This window comes from Elephantulus edwardii, unplaced genomic scaffold (assembly GCF_000299155.1).
Source record: "Elephantulus edwardii isolate Elephantulus edwardi_28Jun2011 unplaced genomic scaffold, EleEdw1.0 scaffold00075, whole genome shotgun sequence".
Classification (NCBI taxonomy): domain Eukaryota; kingdom Metazoa; phylum Chordata; class Mammalia; order Macroscelidea; family Macroscelididae; genus Elephantulus; species Elephantulus edwardii.
The window spans coordinates 13,482,556-13,499,586 of record NW_006399825.1 but is presented as its reverse complement, the minus strand read 5'-3'; the positions used below and the strand labels follow the sequence as shown (position 1 = coordinate 13,499,586).

General features: G+C 40.2%; 1 protein-coding gene and 1 pseudogene across 1 annotated transcript in view; one reads left to right on the top strand and one right to left on the bottom strand.

Moving 5' to 3' along the window:
* ADAM23 (ADAM metallopeptidase domain 23) overlaps positions 1-17,031 on the bottom strand; it is a 225,903-nt gene that overhangs the window by 120,757 nt on the left and 88,115 nt on the right. The gene's annotated exons all lie outside the window — the stretch shown is intronic.
* LOC102849901 lies at positions 324-703 on the top strand (annotated as a pseudogene).

Below are 17,031 nucleotides of genomic sequence, written 5' to 3'. Positions count from 1 at the left end.
TAATCAGGATGGGTGTGTCAGAGGCAATGCGATTGGCACAGGACAGAGCACAGTTTAGGGCTGTTGTACATAGGGTCGCTATGAGTCACAAGTGACTCGACGGCACATAACAACAACAACATATGAAGTGCAGTCTGTATAAGAGATTGTATGGGGAGCAATGTTTCCTCACAGTACTGGTTTGTTAAGGATGGAAAAATCAGCAGCTGGCTATCTAAAATTGAGACATTAGGGCATGGGGTATGAAGTGGCTGGCCTACATGTTTTCAAGAAAGCAGTTGTTGGCCGCTGCCACCATCGTGCCAGCCCCTCGCGTCTCCATAATGGGAGACAAGCCAATTTGGGAACAGAGTGGATCCAGCTTCATTCACCATTCGTACCAGTTATTTGATAACAACAGAGCACAACTAGTCACAATTTATACATGTCATTCCTTACATGGGAAGGACAACAGTTTCAGGAGAAAGCTGCCATTGTGGAGAAATTATCTAACCTTCCATTCCAGAAAAGCCAGCACAGCATCATGTCACAAGACCATCGGTCCACGCCAGGTAGCTGTATCCTCAGCATGGTTGTGGGCCATACCAAGGCAGATAAAGACCCCATCATGGGCTTTCACCAGATGTTCCTGTTAAAGAATATCAATGATGCTTGGCTTTGCACCAATGACATGTTCAGGCTTTCTCTGCACAACTTGGGCTGACCTCGTCCCAGCCAGGCACTAACGCTGTCTCCTCCTCCCTCCGCTTCTCGATACACACTTCTCCAGAGGCTCCAAATGTCATACACAAACAAGCAAGGCTGAGGTAGGAGTGAGTGCAGTGCGCTGCTGCCACCAAGGTGTTAACAGTGCCTGATGTTTGGACACTAGACTAGTTGCATCTGACAGGAGAAGTCTGTGTTGTAGCAGTGCATGCCTTGGAAAGACTTGTGTAAGGCAAAAGGTTGTCTTTTTCCCCACCCCCCGCTTCTTAAGCTATTGAAAGTTGCTCTAGTAACCCAAGAAGTGAAGGTGAAAGCAGCTGCTTCACCACCCAGATAGCGATTTGTTCAGATGTTTCAATGCCTCACTGTACAATAAAACAGAGAAAATTGTCTTAACAGTTTAAAAAAAAAAAGTAGTTGTTGGTAAGATGATTGTAAGGGAGGGAAAAACTTCACAATATAAATGAACAAATAGAATGTAAATAAAGAACCATATGGAATACAATGTACAAGCATGAAACACAACACATATGAATGATGTTATCATTAAGTGCTGTTGAGTCATAGATGACTCATAGTGACCCTATGAATGAAAGACCTGAACACTTGTATAATTTTCATCGTTTCTCTAAGTTCATAGAGATTCTGGAGGCAAAAATATTGTTTGTTGTTATGTGCCATCGAGTCGCTTAGGATTCACAATGACCCTATGTACAACAGTCCTGAAACCTACTCTATCCCGTGCCATCTTTACTGTCTCTGACACACCTACCCTCATTACCCTAGTCACTGTATCAGTCCATCTCATCAATGGTCTCCCTCTCTTTCTCCATCCCTCCATCCTTCCTAGCATGATGTCCCTCTCAAAGGACTAGTCCCTCCTTGCAACATGCCCAAAGTATGTCAGACAAAGCCTCAGAATCCTAGCCTCCAAGAAGGAGCCTGGTTTAACCCTCTCTGTTCTCCAAGCAGTCCATGGTATATTTAACACTCTTCTCCAACACCACAGCTCAAAGGCATCAATTCTCTTTCTATTATCCAGTCATTGTCCAGCTCTCTAAGACATAGCAAGCAACTGTGAAGAGTATGACCTAGATCAGGTGCACCCTAGTCTACAGCCTGATGTCATTGTTCTTCATCATCTATCATGATGCTGCTAACTGGCCCAGTGGTTAGAATCTTTGTTTTCTTAATGTTAAGCTTCAATCCACATTGAAGGCTGCAGTCCTTTGACCTTCTGCAACAAGCACTTCAGGTCCTCCTCAGTTTCAGCAAGCAGGGTTGTGTCATCTGCATAATGTAGATTGTTGATGAGTCTACCTCCAATCCTTATGCCACACTTCTCCTCATTGAGCCCAGCCTCCCGGATAATCTGTTCTGCATACAGGTTGAAAAGGTATGGAGATAGGACATATTCCTGGTGTATACCCTTCTCAATTTTGAACCATGCAGTGTTTCCTTGCTCTGTTCTGACGACTGCCTCTTGGTCCAAGTATAGGTATCACATCAGCACAATCAAATGTTCTGGGATTCCCATTCTTCTCAGACTCAGCCACAGTTTGTTATGATCCACACAGTCAAACGCCTTTGCATATTCAATGAAACACAGACAGACATTCCTCTGGTGCTCTCTGCTTAGGGAATAAAAAACCCCAACACAATGTACATGAATAAAGAAAGCCCAGCATGCAGAACTTAAGCCAAAATTATCTAAAGAAATTAGAACATTTATAAAAATGGAAAAATTTTCAAACTTTATAATTTCTCTAACTCTGCTTGCTTGCTTGCTTTTTCTTTCAATCTTCAGCCATTAATTGAATGAGTGAAGGAAAATTAAAGCTGCAAGTTTTCATATGCAGGAAAGCCTTTTCTTAATGTCTCTGCTTGTCTCTTGCTGTTATCTCCTGTTGCTAACATTAATTACTTTGCTGAGGGCTCTAATTGACCTAGTAACAGAATCGTATCTGTGCTTAGCCCTTCCCAACATCTTCCAGCTTCTGTTGACACAGAATGCACTGCCTGCTTTCAGCTTCAGTAAGAAAGGGCTATGTTTGGCCTTCCAAGTCGTATGTACCTGGTTGTGGAGTGTCCTTTCTTTTGGAAAGTCCAAGCTTTTCATGATCTTCTCCCAAATATGTCACTTCCACACTTTTCCCTCTTCTAACTAATGGCCTGGCTAGACTTCCAGTTATTCCTGGAGTATGCTCTCCTGCCTTTTCCTATCTCTTGGGATCCTGGGCACTGCCACCTGGCTATACAAGCTACTTTTACATTTACCTGTCAAGAGTATCACAAAGCCTAACCAGACCCTGTTTCTTTAAGGAAGAGTGGCTGATCCTACTGGTGTGGTCAACTGGAACTTATAGTGACCTTATGAACAATGGCTCTGAAGTCTGCACTCTCCTGTGCCGTCCACTTTATCTCTGACATATTCGAGACCACTGTTACAGTCTCTGTGTCAATGCATTTTGCTGAGGGTTTTCCCTTGCTTTGCCGATATCCTTCTCCAAGGTGAGGCCTCTCCTCTAACAACATCCCCAAAGCATGTGAGACAAAGTTTCTCTATCTGTTCCTCAAAGGAGCTCAAAGGCTGCACCTTTCCCAAGATATATTAGTTTGTCCTTTTGGCAGTCCAGGGAATATTTAGTACTCTTCTCCAACACCACAACCCAAAGGCATTGATCTTTCGTCTATCATCTAGTCACTGTCCAACTTTCAGCTACATAGCAAGCACCTGAAAAGATTAGTTTGGATCAGGAGCACCTTAATCTTCAAACAGACATCATTGCTTTTTCAGCATTTTGGAGAAGTCCCTGATAGCAGACTCTTCCAATGCAATACATCTTTTGATTTCCTGGCTGCCTTTGGTGGCAGCTTGACGTTTTGTTTATTACTTATGTTATTAGGAGGCATGTTGCTTTGTTTTATGTTGTTGTTTGTTATTGTTGTTACGTGCCATAGAGTCGCTTATGACTCATAGCGACCCTATGTATAAGAGCCCTAAATGCTGTTCTGTCCTGTGCCAACCTCGCTGTCTCAAACACATTCATTCCCACCACTCCACTCAGAGAATCGATCCATCTCATCGAAGGTCTTCCTCTCCTGTACCGTCCCTCCACTTTCCCAAACATGATGTCCTTCTCCAAGGACCAGTCCCTCCTTGCAACATGCCCAAAGTAAGTCAGACGAAGCCTCAGAATCCTTGACTCCAGGGAACATTCTGGCTTCACCCTCTCCAGGACAAACCCATTTGTTCTCCTAGCAGTCCATGGTATATTCAACACTCTTCTCCAGCACCACAACTCAAAGGCATCAATTATCTTTCTATCATCCCTAGTCACTGTCCAACTCTCCGATGCATAGCACACAATTGCAAAGACTAACCTGGATCAGGTGCACCTTAGTCTCCAGACTGACATCGTTGTTCTTCAGTACTCTTGAGAGGTCCTTCACAGCTGACTTTCCCAGTGCAATTCATCTCTTTCCTGGATACTGCTGCCAAGAGTGTTGACTATGGAACCAAGCAAACTAAAACTTAACTATCTCAATCTCTTCACCATCCATACCGATGCTCCCAATTGGCCCAGTGGTGAGAATCTTTGTTTTCTTGATATTGAGCTTCGATCCATATTGAAGACTGCAGTCCTTGACTTTCTGCAGCAAGCGCTTAAGGTCCTCCTCAGTTTCAGCAAGCAGCATTGTGTGTCATCTGCATAACGCAGGTTGTTGATTCTTCCACCAATCTTGATGCCACATTCCTCCTTGTACAGTCCAGCGTCTTGGATGATCTGTTCTGTATACGAAGTAAAAAGGTATGGAGACAAAATACATCTCTGACAGACCCCCTTCTTGATTTTTAACCATCCAGTGTCTCCCTTCTCTGTTCTGACAACTGCCTCTTGGTCCAAGTATAGGTTTCGCATTAGCACAATCAAATGTTCTGGAATTCCCATTCTTCTCAGAGTCAGCCATAGCTTGTTGTGATCCACACAGTAAAAAGCCTTTGCACAGTCAATGAAGCACAGACAGACATTCTTCTGGTATTCGCTGCTTTCTGCCAAGATCCATCTAACATTAGCTATAATATCCCTAGCTGTGATATTATAATAACCTTAAGGATAGGGTCTATGTTTTGTTTCTTTCCTGTCTCCAGTATAGCAGATGTTGAGTGAATGCCCATGGTATCGCCTTGAGGAGGCAGAGGGGCAGCAGACTGAGGTGGTACAAACTATTAAGTGTCTACTAGTCAAAACGTTAGAAGTGCCAACGTATCTAGAGGCACCTTGGAAGACATGTTTGGTGATCTGCTGCTGAAAAATCACAGCCTTGGTAACTCTTTAGAGTGTAGAACTCTTTCGAGAGTGTAACTCTCTTTAGTTCTACTCTATACACATGTAGTTGTAATGTTGGATTTGGGAGTTGACGTTGACTGTCAAAGTTAATTTATAATTAGTAATAACAAAGGAGAAGTTTAGCCCTTTATGTCTCCAGTGTAGCTCCAACTGGAGCCTGCATGGTATCCTGCTGGTAGAAATGAAGACGCAAGGCCTCTAAAGAAGTAGGTATTCTCCGGAGACATGCCAAGACAAGTCTGCACAAGCCCATTGAAACTGACGCCCTAGGATCTCTTCGTACTAGACAGAAAATCCTCTCTGTAATCAAGGTATTCTTCATACACATGACATAGAACCATTTAGAGATGATGATTATGGTCCTTCCTGAGTATTTTATCTGCTTAGAAAATGCTCACAATGAAGCCATTTAAAACATTCCCATAGTGATAGTAAACCAATACAATAGAATAGAACACAACACAGAAGAAGAACAAGAAGAAGAGAAGGACTTAATGGCCCTTTCTGAAAAGGCAAAATTACTATCAGAAAAAATAACACCATGTTTTCAAATTATGTTTTATAAAACTGATCCTCAAACTCATCCTACCTTTTGATCACATCATATGGCCCAACAGATTATTTACTGGAGCTTTTTTTTTGTCTAGTTTTTATTTCAGTCATAAATTTGTCTGCAATCCTGCTAACCCTTTAGAGAAATAAAGCATGGAATCCAAAGAACTGCAGCAAGAGCACAAAGATTAAAAGGTATTGCAAGCCCACTGTGGGTCGCAGGGTGATTTCTGGAGCTATAGAAGGACTGATGTGGTTATTAAGAGAAAACATGAAATACAGATCATAATAAGAGTTGTCCACACTCAGTAATGGTGATCTTCTTGCTGGTCTTGCCATTCCTGGACCCGAAGTGCTCCATGGCTTCCACAATGTTAATGCCTACTTTCACCTTGCCAAACACTACATGCTTGCCATCCAACCATTCAGTCTTAGCAGTACAGATAAAAAACTGGGAACCATTTGTATTGGGTCCAGCATTTGCCACGGACAGGATGCCAAGACCTGTGTGCTTCAGGATGAAGTTCTCATCATCAAACTTCTCCCCATGGACTTGCCACCAGTACCATTATGGCGTGTGAAATCTCCACCCTGGCACATAAACCCAGGAATGATTCTGTGGAAGCAGGAACCCTTGTAATCAAATCCTTTCTCCCCAGTACTCAGAGCATGGAAGTTTTCTGCTGTCTTTGGGACTTTATCTGCAAACAACTCGAAGGAAACGCGACCTAAAGGTTCACCATCAGTGGTGATGTTGAAGTACACGACGGGATTGACCATGGCTGGGGCAAGCGTAACAAACAACTATACTGCTGAGGCTACAGCGTCTGCAAAGCAATTACTAGAGCTTTAAATACTGAAAACGGGAAGTCACAGTTTACCTAAAGCCAAGCTAATATATCTAATCAATAAGAGCTCTTATTCTTCCTAATTATGTACCATTTCAAGACAACAAGGTAAAAGACCTCAAAAAACAATTAAAAGAGTTTATTGGAAAAAACAATTTTGGCTTAAAGCTTCTTTGGGAGGAGAATCTCTCGAAGTGAGCACGGATTTTAGACTCAGTGCAGATTATAAGCGTGTTCACGAGGCCTTTTTCATTTTGTTCACTCGTATAGTCTGAGTCTAAACAGGCTTGAAGGTGCTGTTTATTGGTTGTATGAATCAGTATTAATTGGTGAATGAATGCATAAAACAGAAGTGGGTGACTGGCCTTCTGGCTGAGTTCTCTGAGACCTTGAACAAGACACTAACATCTTTAAACTATGTATCTTCCTTGCAAAACACAAGAGAAGAGTTCTAGGGTCTCAAAGGAAATGCATGCACTTTCAAGGTAAAGTATGTGCTTAGAATTTGACTATCAATGAAAGGTGATGCTTTGAATCCTTCCAGAATCAGCTCAGAAGAAAGGCTGGTGGTTTACTTCTAAAAGATCCCCAACCAAAATCAAGTTGCCATCAAGTCAATCATAACCCATAGAGACCTTGTGTGCTTCACAGCAGAACTGTGCTCCATAGGCTTTAGATGTTCCAGGGCTCCAGCAGTTCAGAACTTCATCTCTAGGCCTGTCTTTCAAAGTCCCTGCCACTAGGTATGTTCAAATCACCAGCTTTTCAGTTAGTACCTAAGACTTCAATATGGATTGAAGCTCAACATCAAGAAAACAAAGATTCTCGCTACTGGGCCAATTGGCACCATCATCATCAATGTAGAAGAGATTGTTAACAATTTCAGTTTGCTTAGTTCCACAATCAGTACCCTTGGAACCAGCAGTCAGGAAATCAAAAGATGAACTGCATTAGGAAAACATGCTGTCAGGGAACTCTCCAGAGTGCTGAAAGCAACAATGTCAGTCTGGAAACTAAGGTGCACTTGATCCAGACCATGATCTTCACAATTACTTGCTGTGCATCACAGTGACCGAGAGTAACAGAAGAAGAATTTATACCTTTGAGTTGTAGTGCTAGAGAAAAATACTGAACATACCATGGACTGCCAAAAGAACAGAGAGAGCTCCCAGCTAGAAGCAAAGGAGGACATTTCAAACATTTAGATCCTCCCGGAAGAGCTGTGGGTGAACATTAACATTACTGGTAAGTATATTCGTTATTTCCTGGACACAAGAGCCTACTATTTGGTACTAAAAGCCTTCTGAGGTCCCAATTCTTCTCACTATTTCTTAGTTGTTGGAATGGACGGAAAACCTCATAAGCACTTCCTTACTTCACCTCTGCCTTGCATGCGGACTTCTGAGCTGTAAAACAACCCAGTGGTAGATGGAATTTGCTCCAGGACTTAAGAACAATAAATGACATAGTTGAGCCTCTACATCTTGTGGTTCCTAACCTTTATACTATAATAGACAAAGTGCTAGTCAATAGGCCTTTTATTTTAAGAACTACCTTCCCTCTGTAACTTGATTTGTGCCACTGTTAGAACCTCTACTTGAAATATTATTGCTTTTAATTTTTGACTCATGTACTTTTAACTTGTTAAATTTGTGTCTTCTAGGCTGCAACACTTCCATGATACATCTTCAAGGATATGAACATGTATGGCTAAGCACAACTGATAACAGTGCATCTAATTCCAAAATCAATCTCCACAATAGTCTACGTGTTTCCTATTGCGAAAGGGGCCATTTAGAGTAGTGAGAGAAGATCTTCACCCTGAAACCTACAGCGTCCCTTTTCAGTAGGAAGTAGCTAAGAGAATATGCCATCCCCTTTTCCTTATGAATCAGGGTGAAGTCTCTCTCAGGGAGGAGTGATAGGGAATGGCAAAGGACACACTGACAAAGGAGATTAATCAGAACTGGCTTTGACAAGCACTGTGGCAATAGGACAATTAAAACAGATTTTCAGGGGGGAAGAAAAAAAGAGGAACGAACTGGGGGGTAGAGAAAATAGTGAAACAATGAATGAATGGAAATCCAAAATCTCTGTAAATGTTCATTAAAATTAATAAAATTTAATAAAAATGTAAAATAGAACAAGAACAAAGAGGTCTATCCTAGAGAGGGTGAAAACAAGTTGGAGGCAAAGATCCTGAAGCTCCATCTCACATACTTTGGGCATGTTGCCAGGAGCAATCAGTTAGTTTTTGGAGAAGGATATCATGCCTGGAAGTGTTGAACGACATCACAGGAGAGGAGAACCCCAGATGAGATGGACTAACACAGTAATTGGGGAAATGTGTGTGTGTGTGTGTGTGTGTGTGTGTGTGAGAGAGAGAGAGAGAGAGAGAGAGAGATTAGCTCATGATTGCACAGGGTTTGGAGCTACTGTGCATAGTGTCGTGATGAGTCACAGCTGACTTGATGGCACATGACAGCAGCATTTAACTATTTATGCCACTCAGAGTCCCTTCTGAAATATCACAACTACTGAAAACCCTATAGAGTGCAGTTCTAATCTGAGTCACATGGGGTTGCCATGAGGAGAACCCACTTGACAGCAACTGGTTTGATTTTTAAAGAAACTTCCAAGTCTAAAATAGTGAATGTGAGTGTGATTACCATAATCTTCTACCTTAAAAATAGTCCTGTGCTAAAGCTGGCCATTGAGGACTGTTAAAATACACACCCCATCTAGCTATTGCCCGCTGTCAGTCTTCCACGTGAACTTTAGGCAGACGTTTTCCAGAACAGTGCTGAAAGAACAGCTCCACTTACGTTCTCTATATATAGTACAGAGGCACTTTAGAATTCTTTTCTGAATACTACACATTTCTATCTACCTCAACCAAAGAAGAATATGCTCATTTCTAAAACCTAAATGGATAAACCCTTTCTACATATTTTATTAATAAGCAGTAAAAATGTTACAGAACAAAAAAAAATTGAGACCTATTGACTTAAAATGTAGCTACAACTATATTAACACTAAGTTATTTTAAGTGGTCTATTGGAACTCAGATAACACAACTATAAAGCCATTGTTTGACCACAACTTTTAAAAAAGGGGGAAAAATCTTAAAGTCACTGACATGCTTTATTATACAGATTCTAAAAATCAAAGATAATTTGAAGGAAATGCCATTGTGCTACACAGGTATCTTATAAAAAGCAAACCTGATGACATTTTAGATCACTGTGAAAGACATATATAAAATAGTGATTACAGCTGAGTATTTTAACATATTCCTATTTAGTTACAGAGTCTGGTAGTTCTGCATAATATTAAAATTTATTTTTTTACTTTGAAATGATACTCAGATCATTAACCATTTGCACTTTAGCTGTAGATGCAAGTCTTAAAAATAATTTTAAGTAATTTATAAGCAGACACTTTGCTTCTAGATTCACATAAGGTAGAAGTAATAGAATCAAATATCTGGTAGTAGAAAAATGCAGAATAACAAATTTATAAATCCATTTTAAGGCAGTCTCTAGAAATAGATTTTTCCTGTAGCTAGACAACTTGTACAAAATTGAGTTAACATTTTAAGTCCATGTAGAAAACCTTCAACATTCACTATTAAAATATCTCTCAATACCTGGACCGAAAGTAAGACCTTCATAAGATTCCAGAAACAACCAAATCCCAAAGAGACTGACACAGAAAAAGAAAGAAGCTATTCTATTTATGCCATCAGTAAGACTATTTTTAGCCTAATCTTAAAACCAGACGTTGTTAGAACCGAGGTAGAAATTTTAACATTTAATTGTATGTGATTCAAAGTGACAAATTCACTATTACCAATAAGTCCCTGGACTGTGAGTGGCCACGGAGGGAGAAGATGGAGAAGACAACCCTAAATAAACAGATTATCCTCAGGGAAAGCCATACTAAAGTTGATAATTCAAAATATCGGTAGAAAATTAAGAGGACTAGACTAGGAGAAAATTAAGAAGCCAGATGGCCTATGGAGGCAAAACTCTATAAAGTCAAGAGAATTGACATAAACTTAACAGCTAGAGATCATACCTGAAATAGAATACTAAATAAACAAAGAAGACTCTCCAAACTACAAATCCATAGAAAGAATAAGTACCATGTTGTATTTACAACTCCTAGAATAAAACTCAAAACTCAATTGTGGTTGAGCTGTCATTAATTCAATTGACCCTCCAGCAGGTATGAAGCTTTAGACCGCATGGGAGGAGGCCCACCCATCTTTCTCCCACAGAGCTGCTGGGAGAATTGAACATCTTTGAGTTAATAGTACAACTCCCTATGCACTAGGATAACAGAGCTCCCCTACTCTTGGTAGAGTCATTGGCGTATAGTTGTTGTTGTTGTCAGGAGCTACTGAGACATTTCTAACTGATACCCTGTGTACAGCACTTCCCTGCCATGCAACACCTTCACAACTGTTGCTGTTGGAGCCCAATGTTACAGTCACCCACTGAAGGTCTTTTCCTTTGTTAAAGACTCTCTACCAAGTGGCCAAAAGATAGGAAATTTCCACTCATTTACTTTCCAGTCTCTGAAAACCCAGAGGAAAGACAGCTATGACTCTGTTCCAACTCTACAATGACTTTGAGTTGACTTTTCCAAGTATGATGCCCTTCTGCAGACTGGTTCCTCCTGGTACGTGAGATAAAATGCCACCATCTTCCCTTCTAAAAAGAATTCTAGCTGTAGGTATTTCAAGTAATATATTTGTTCTTCTGGAAGTTCATTGTGCACAGTTAATAGTTTTTATGGATACCATCGCTCAAAGGCTTCAATTCTTTTTCAGTCTTCCTTATTTACTGCCTAGCTTTCACATATATATGAAGCAACTAAACATCTTGGGTCAGAAGCACCATAGTGTTCAAAATAGTGTCTTTCTTTTGAACAATTCAAAGAGGTTTTCTCTAGTAGATTTTCTCAATTCAACACAATATTTTTTTTTACTATTGTTTCCATGGATGTTGATTGTAGATCCCCATAAAATAAAATCACTGACAACTTCAATATTATTCCCATTTATCCTGATGTTGCTTATTGGTCTGGTTGTTTGAAGTTTTTGTTTTCTTTATGTTGAAGAGTAATTCACACTGAGGGGTGAAGTCTTTGATGTTCATCAGTTAATTGCTTCAAGCCCTCTTCACTTTCAGCAAGCAAGGTTGTATCATCTGCATACTGTAAGTTGTTCAGAAGTGTTTCTCCAGTCCTTCTGCCACATTTTTTTTTCATACAGTCCGCCATCTTACATGGTTTTAGCTTTCTTTAGCTTCAACTTGAACTGGTAGATGAGCAATTTATAGTCTGATCAATAGCTGACCCCCTACCCTTGTTCTAACTGATGATATACAGCTTTATAAAATAATTGCTTAACTATTTTACCAGCCATTTGCAACAGAAAGATAAAGAGAAGTTGTTTGCCTTCAAGCTGATAGACCAAGATATGTGAAATTCCCAGTTATCTCCTCTAACAACAGTCAAGGACATGATGAATGTCAGCCTACCAGATGTCTCCATTGTACATGGGTGAACAATTCCTTTCACTTTAAGTCCAACTGCAATAAGAGAGTATAAACAGCAGAAACCCTTGAAGAATATTAGTCGTTCAATCACAGACTCTTTTTAATCTAAAACAATTTCCTTTTCTTTTCATAAATATTAGGACTAAAGATTTACTCATATTTTCTTTCTTTAATTTTTTCCAAAAATGCTATTGTAATTGCCACATTCTTTACATTTTCTTTTTTAAGTACAAAATCCAGAATCTTCTATACAAGATGAGGTAAAGATGTCAGTTTGAGTTGGACATAGGAATAGAGGAAGTGTAAAGGCACTGGGAGACAGAGTTTCTATTTCTTGGTGATGGAAGGTATGTGTGAATGTCTATTTTATTATTATTCCTTTAGATGGAAATGCATTTTCTTCTCCTTTACGTATATATGTCAAACTATAATAAATTGGAGAAAAAGAACACTCTTTTCCTACGGGTTCTAGAAATAGAAGAACTCAGCTCAACTCTTGACATTAAAAATTTTGAATATGAAGCAAATTGAGCCAGAAACAGACTAAGGTAAAAGAATCTGGAAATAGAAAGCTATCACTACTAAGACCAGAGGGGAAAAACTCCAAGGAACATGTGGCAGGTGAAAAGCACAGACAGCACAAAGGGCAACTTTCCCCTTCTCTAAAAATAGTAGGCCGATTAGTCCATTTTTAGACGGCACTGTTCAAGTAGGAGTCCATTTCTACTAAATAAAGTAAAACTTGAAAAGGGGAAAAAAGTTCTTGGAGGATACTGAAGCATGAAAAAGTTCTGAAATTTAACAAACAAACCAGAGAGGATTTAAACTATATATATATATATATATATATAAGGGAGCTGTGGTGGTCTAGTGGCAAGAAGCTGCTCTGCAATCCTGAAGGCACACGGTTCGAGTTCACTAGCTGCTCCGTGGGAGAAGGATGGGCAATCTCTTCCAGTGTGATTAACTGCCTCTGGAAACATATTGGTGGGTCAGCTATGAGTTGGTTCTGACTCAATTGTACAGAACAACAGAACCAAAATATTTAACTCTTAAACTACAGAGGATGAAGCAGAAAATTAAAGGGGGTAAGAAGCCTCACAGGAACACCTCCATGGCAAATAACTTTTTTCAAAGTAAAATTGCAAAGGAGATCACCACGTACTTTTCCCTGAAATAGCTACAAACTCATATTTGATTTTAAAAAAATAATAATCCTTGTCTTCAACTACCAAAACTGCCACAGGTAACAAAATAGCAATTTCGGAATAATTCCTGATTCTGAATTAATAATGACAACAAATGTTTTCCTTTTCTCACTCTCACAGTCTCCCTCTGAATTAAGAGATTTTTGGAAGATTAACCCAGTAGTAGATTTACGGAAAAGCAAAGCCTAATTGTCCAAAATCATACAGAGACATACTCATGGCATACAGTATGAGCCACTCTAGTACGGTTTTAATCAACAAATAGTCTTTCTCAGAGTTCCTATTTCTTTGTCAAAGACATTATATTACAGGGTTATAATATTTAGAACACCCAATAGTTCTGAGAGAGTAAGTCTGGGAGTGTTTCCACATGCACGCCCAGAGGGTCAGACCAGAATTATAAATTGCTCTATTTTTATACACAATTTTTTAAGTCCTGAGGCTATGTAATGGCACTTAATAGCCTTTTCAAATCACTAATGGTGTCTAAAACCAGAGTACCTTATTGAGGGCGTTACTGAGGTGGCTAATAATTTAAACACCCACACTATTCTGCAATCTAACATCAGATAGAATAAGTGAAGTAGCAGCACAATGTGGGCTCCTCCCACCTTTTTTCTGTTCCTCATGCACAATCATTCCTACAGTTCTTAACCAAAAGATCGTTTTTATTTGCTAATCCTTTAAAATATATATTAAACTTCTTACTTAAACACTGAAAGATAATTCCACTTGGTTTTTCTGATGCTCTTTTTTGTTATTGTTGTTGTTCTGTGCCATCAAGTCATCTACAGCTCACAGAGACAATAGCTATGAACTCTGCCCTATCCTGAGTCAGTCTCACTGACACTGACACACCTAACCTCACTGTTCCAGTTACAGTGTAAGTTCATCTCATCCAGGGTCTTCCTCTCCTGCACTGTCCCTCCACCCTTTCAAGCATGATATCCTTCTCCAAGGACTGGTCCCTCCTGGCCATGTGCACCAAGTATGTCAGACAGAGCTTCAAAAACCTTACCTCCAAGGGGAAGCTTGGTTTCACTCTCTCTAACACAAACCTGTTGTTCTCCTGGCAGTCCATGGTATGTTCAATACTACTGTCCAACAGTACAACACAAAGACATAAATTCTTCTTCTGTCATCCTTAGTCATTTTCCATCTCTCTGATGCATAGCAACTAATGGCAAAGACCATGGCCTGGATCAGGCACACCTGAGTCTCTAAATGGACATCATTGCTCTTTAGCACTTTGGAAAGGTAACTGACAGTAGGCTTCCCCAATGCAACTTATCTTTTGATTTCCTGACTGCTGGTGCCAACATGCTGATTGTGGAGCCAAGCAAGCTGAAATTATTAACAACCTCAATCTCTTCTCCAATCACCATGGTGCTGTCAATTGGCCCAGTGGTCAGAATCCGATGCTCTTTAGTAATAAATATCTGAATATCAAGTGTCTTATTTAGGGCTTTCATACGGATCCAGACCCTGCAACTTTTAAAAAAAAAAAAAACAAAAAACCTAAATTTCTTTAACTATTTTACCCAAGGCTATTTTAAATACCTTAAATTCTAATCATTTTCAAGCAGTGTTGAAAAACTCAGAGAAAGTTCTTAGTAAATATTCTGAGTCATCCATTTACTAAGGCAACATAACTAATAGAAACACATGTTTTAGTTGTTATTGTTGTTGCGGTTGTTATTGTTTTGTGCCATCAAGTTGCCTGTGACTTATAGTGACTTTATGTACATTAAGTTTGAACCCTGCCCTCTCCTGAGCCAATCTCATCATCTCTGACAGACCTAATCCCATTTATCCAGTCACTGTGTCAATCCATCTCATCCTTGGTCTTCCTCTCCTGTGAGGTTGGGTCATAATACTTCCAAGGACTGAAAACATTTCCCTCCTTCTCATTTTTTATCTCAGGCTATGATTAACTTTTCCATATTTAAATTCCTCACACAGATTACAAACTCCTTAAGGACAAGGATTACAAATAATTGGGTTTTTTTTTCTTTTAATCTTTTTATCCTTCTTCCTAAGCTCTATAATACATACTAACAGTAGGCATTTAAAAAAGCCCTGGTAATGGCAGGGTATAATGTATTATGCTGATAACAGATTGGCATTTTCAATCCAGTAGTCCCTAATGTATTACACTGATAACAGGTTGGCATTTTCAATCCACTAGTCCTTTGAGTTGTGGTGCTGGAGAAGAGTATTGAACATGCCATGGACTGCCAAGAGAACTAACAGGTCTGTCCTGGAGAGAGTGAAGCCAAGCTGTTCCTAGGAGACAAAAATTTTGAGGCTCCATCTCACATACTTTGGACAAGTATCCAGGAGGGACCAGTCCTTGGAGAAGGATGTCATGCTTGGAAAGATAAAAAAACATAGCAGGAGAAGAAAATCCTGCATGAGATGAATTGCCAAAGTAACTGGAATAATAAGGGTGGGAGTGTCAGAGTCAGTGAGATTGGCCCAGGATAGAGCAGGGTTCCGCGCTATTGTGCATAGGGTTGCTATGAGTTGTGGCTGACTTGATGGCACATAACAACAACAACAGTCCCTCCATGGGAGAAAGATGGGCCATCTCTTTCCCTAAAGATTTACAGTCTTGAAAACTAAATGGAGGCTTACTAAGGTGTTGGTTTGGTTTTTGGTAGGTATGAAAAATTTCTTCACTTAGTCTTTGGAGAAGGACATCATGCTTAGGAGGGTGGAGGGACAGCGCAGGAGAGGAAGGCCCTCTATGAGGTGGATTGATTCAGTGACTGGGATAATAGGGATGGGAGTGTCAGAGACAGTGCGATTGGCACAGGATAGAGCGGAGTTTAGGGCTGTTGTACATAGGGTCACTATGAGTCGCAAGCGACTCGATGGCACATAACAACAACAACAACAGTCTTTTTTTAAAAGTGTGAAACAATAAATGTCAGATTGTTATTGTGCTGTGTTACATTGAGTCAGAAGTGACCCATAGCTGACCCGCCAGCAGGTTCTCAGAGGCAGTTAATCGCACGGGAGGAGACTGCCCATCTTTCTCCCACAGAGCCGCTGATGGATGCAAACCCTGGTTCGGGACTGCAGAGCAGCTTCTTACCACCGCACCACCAGAGCTCCGAGCTCCATATTAACGTCATATTAGTATCCTGAAAAGTCCCATTATTCAAAAGACTTCCATTGAAGATGGAAAATTAGACTGGTTAGGAGTTTATCCCTCACCTCGCATAAAACTTACAAAGAACAACAATAAAAACAGAGGAACAAAAACTACTACACTTTCTCCGTAAAAATAAAATAACCTCAATTTCAAGCTATCAAAACCTATGTTAAGTCTGAGCCAATACATTCTTTTGCCATAACTTGAATAGGTGTGCGGACCTCTCAGACAGAAGTGAAGATGATGAAGGGCAAACGTTCAGCTCCCAGCTAACCTCACAGTACAGATCTCCGAAAGGAGCTCCACTGACCCCTCAGATGTGCCGCCCTCCAAAGGAGGAGAACAGCAGAGCAGTGGAGACTGATGAAAGCAGCAAAACCCAAGCAAAGCTGTGGGACCCTGCTTTTTCCTCCTCTCCTGGCTCCACTCCATCTTCTCCCTGAACTCTGTGCAGATTAACTCATAACTAAAAAGGAAAGAACAAGAGCCTGAGGTATAGACAATAAAAAGGAAAAAAAAGAGGGGGGAAGTATCAAAAGAAAGATGGCATATCCATCACAAGAAAACAGAAAGCATGTTCAAGTAGAGCTCTCTCTAGCCTCACAAGGCCACGGGAATAACCTCTTTATATATATATAT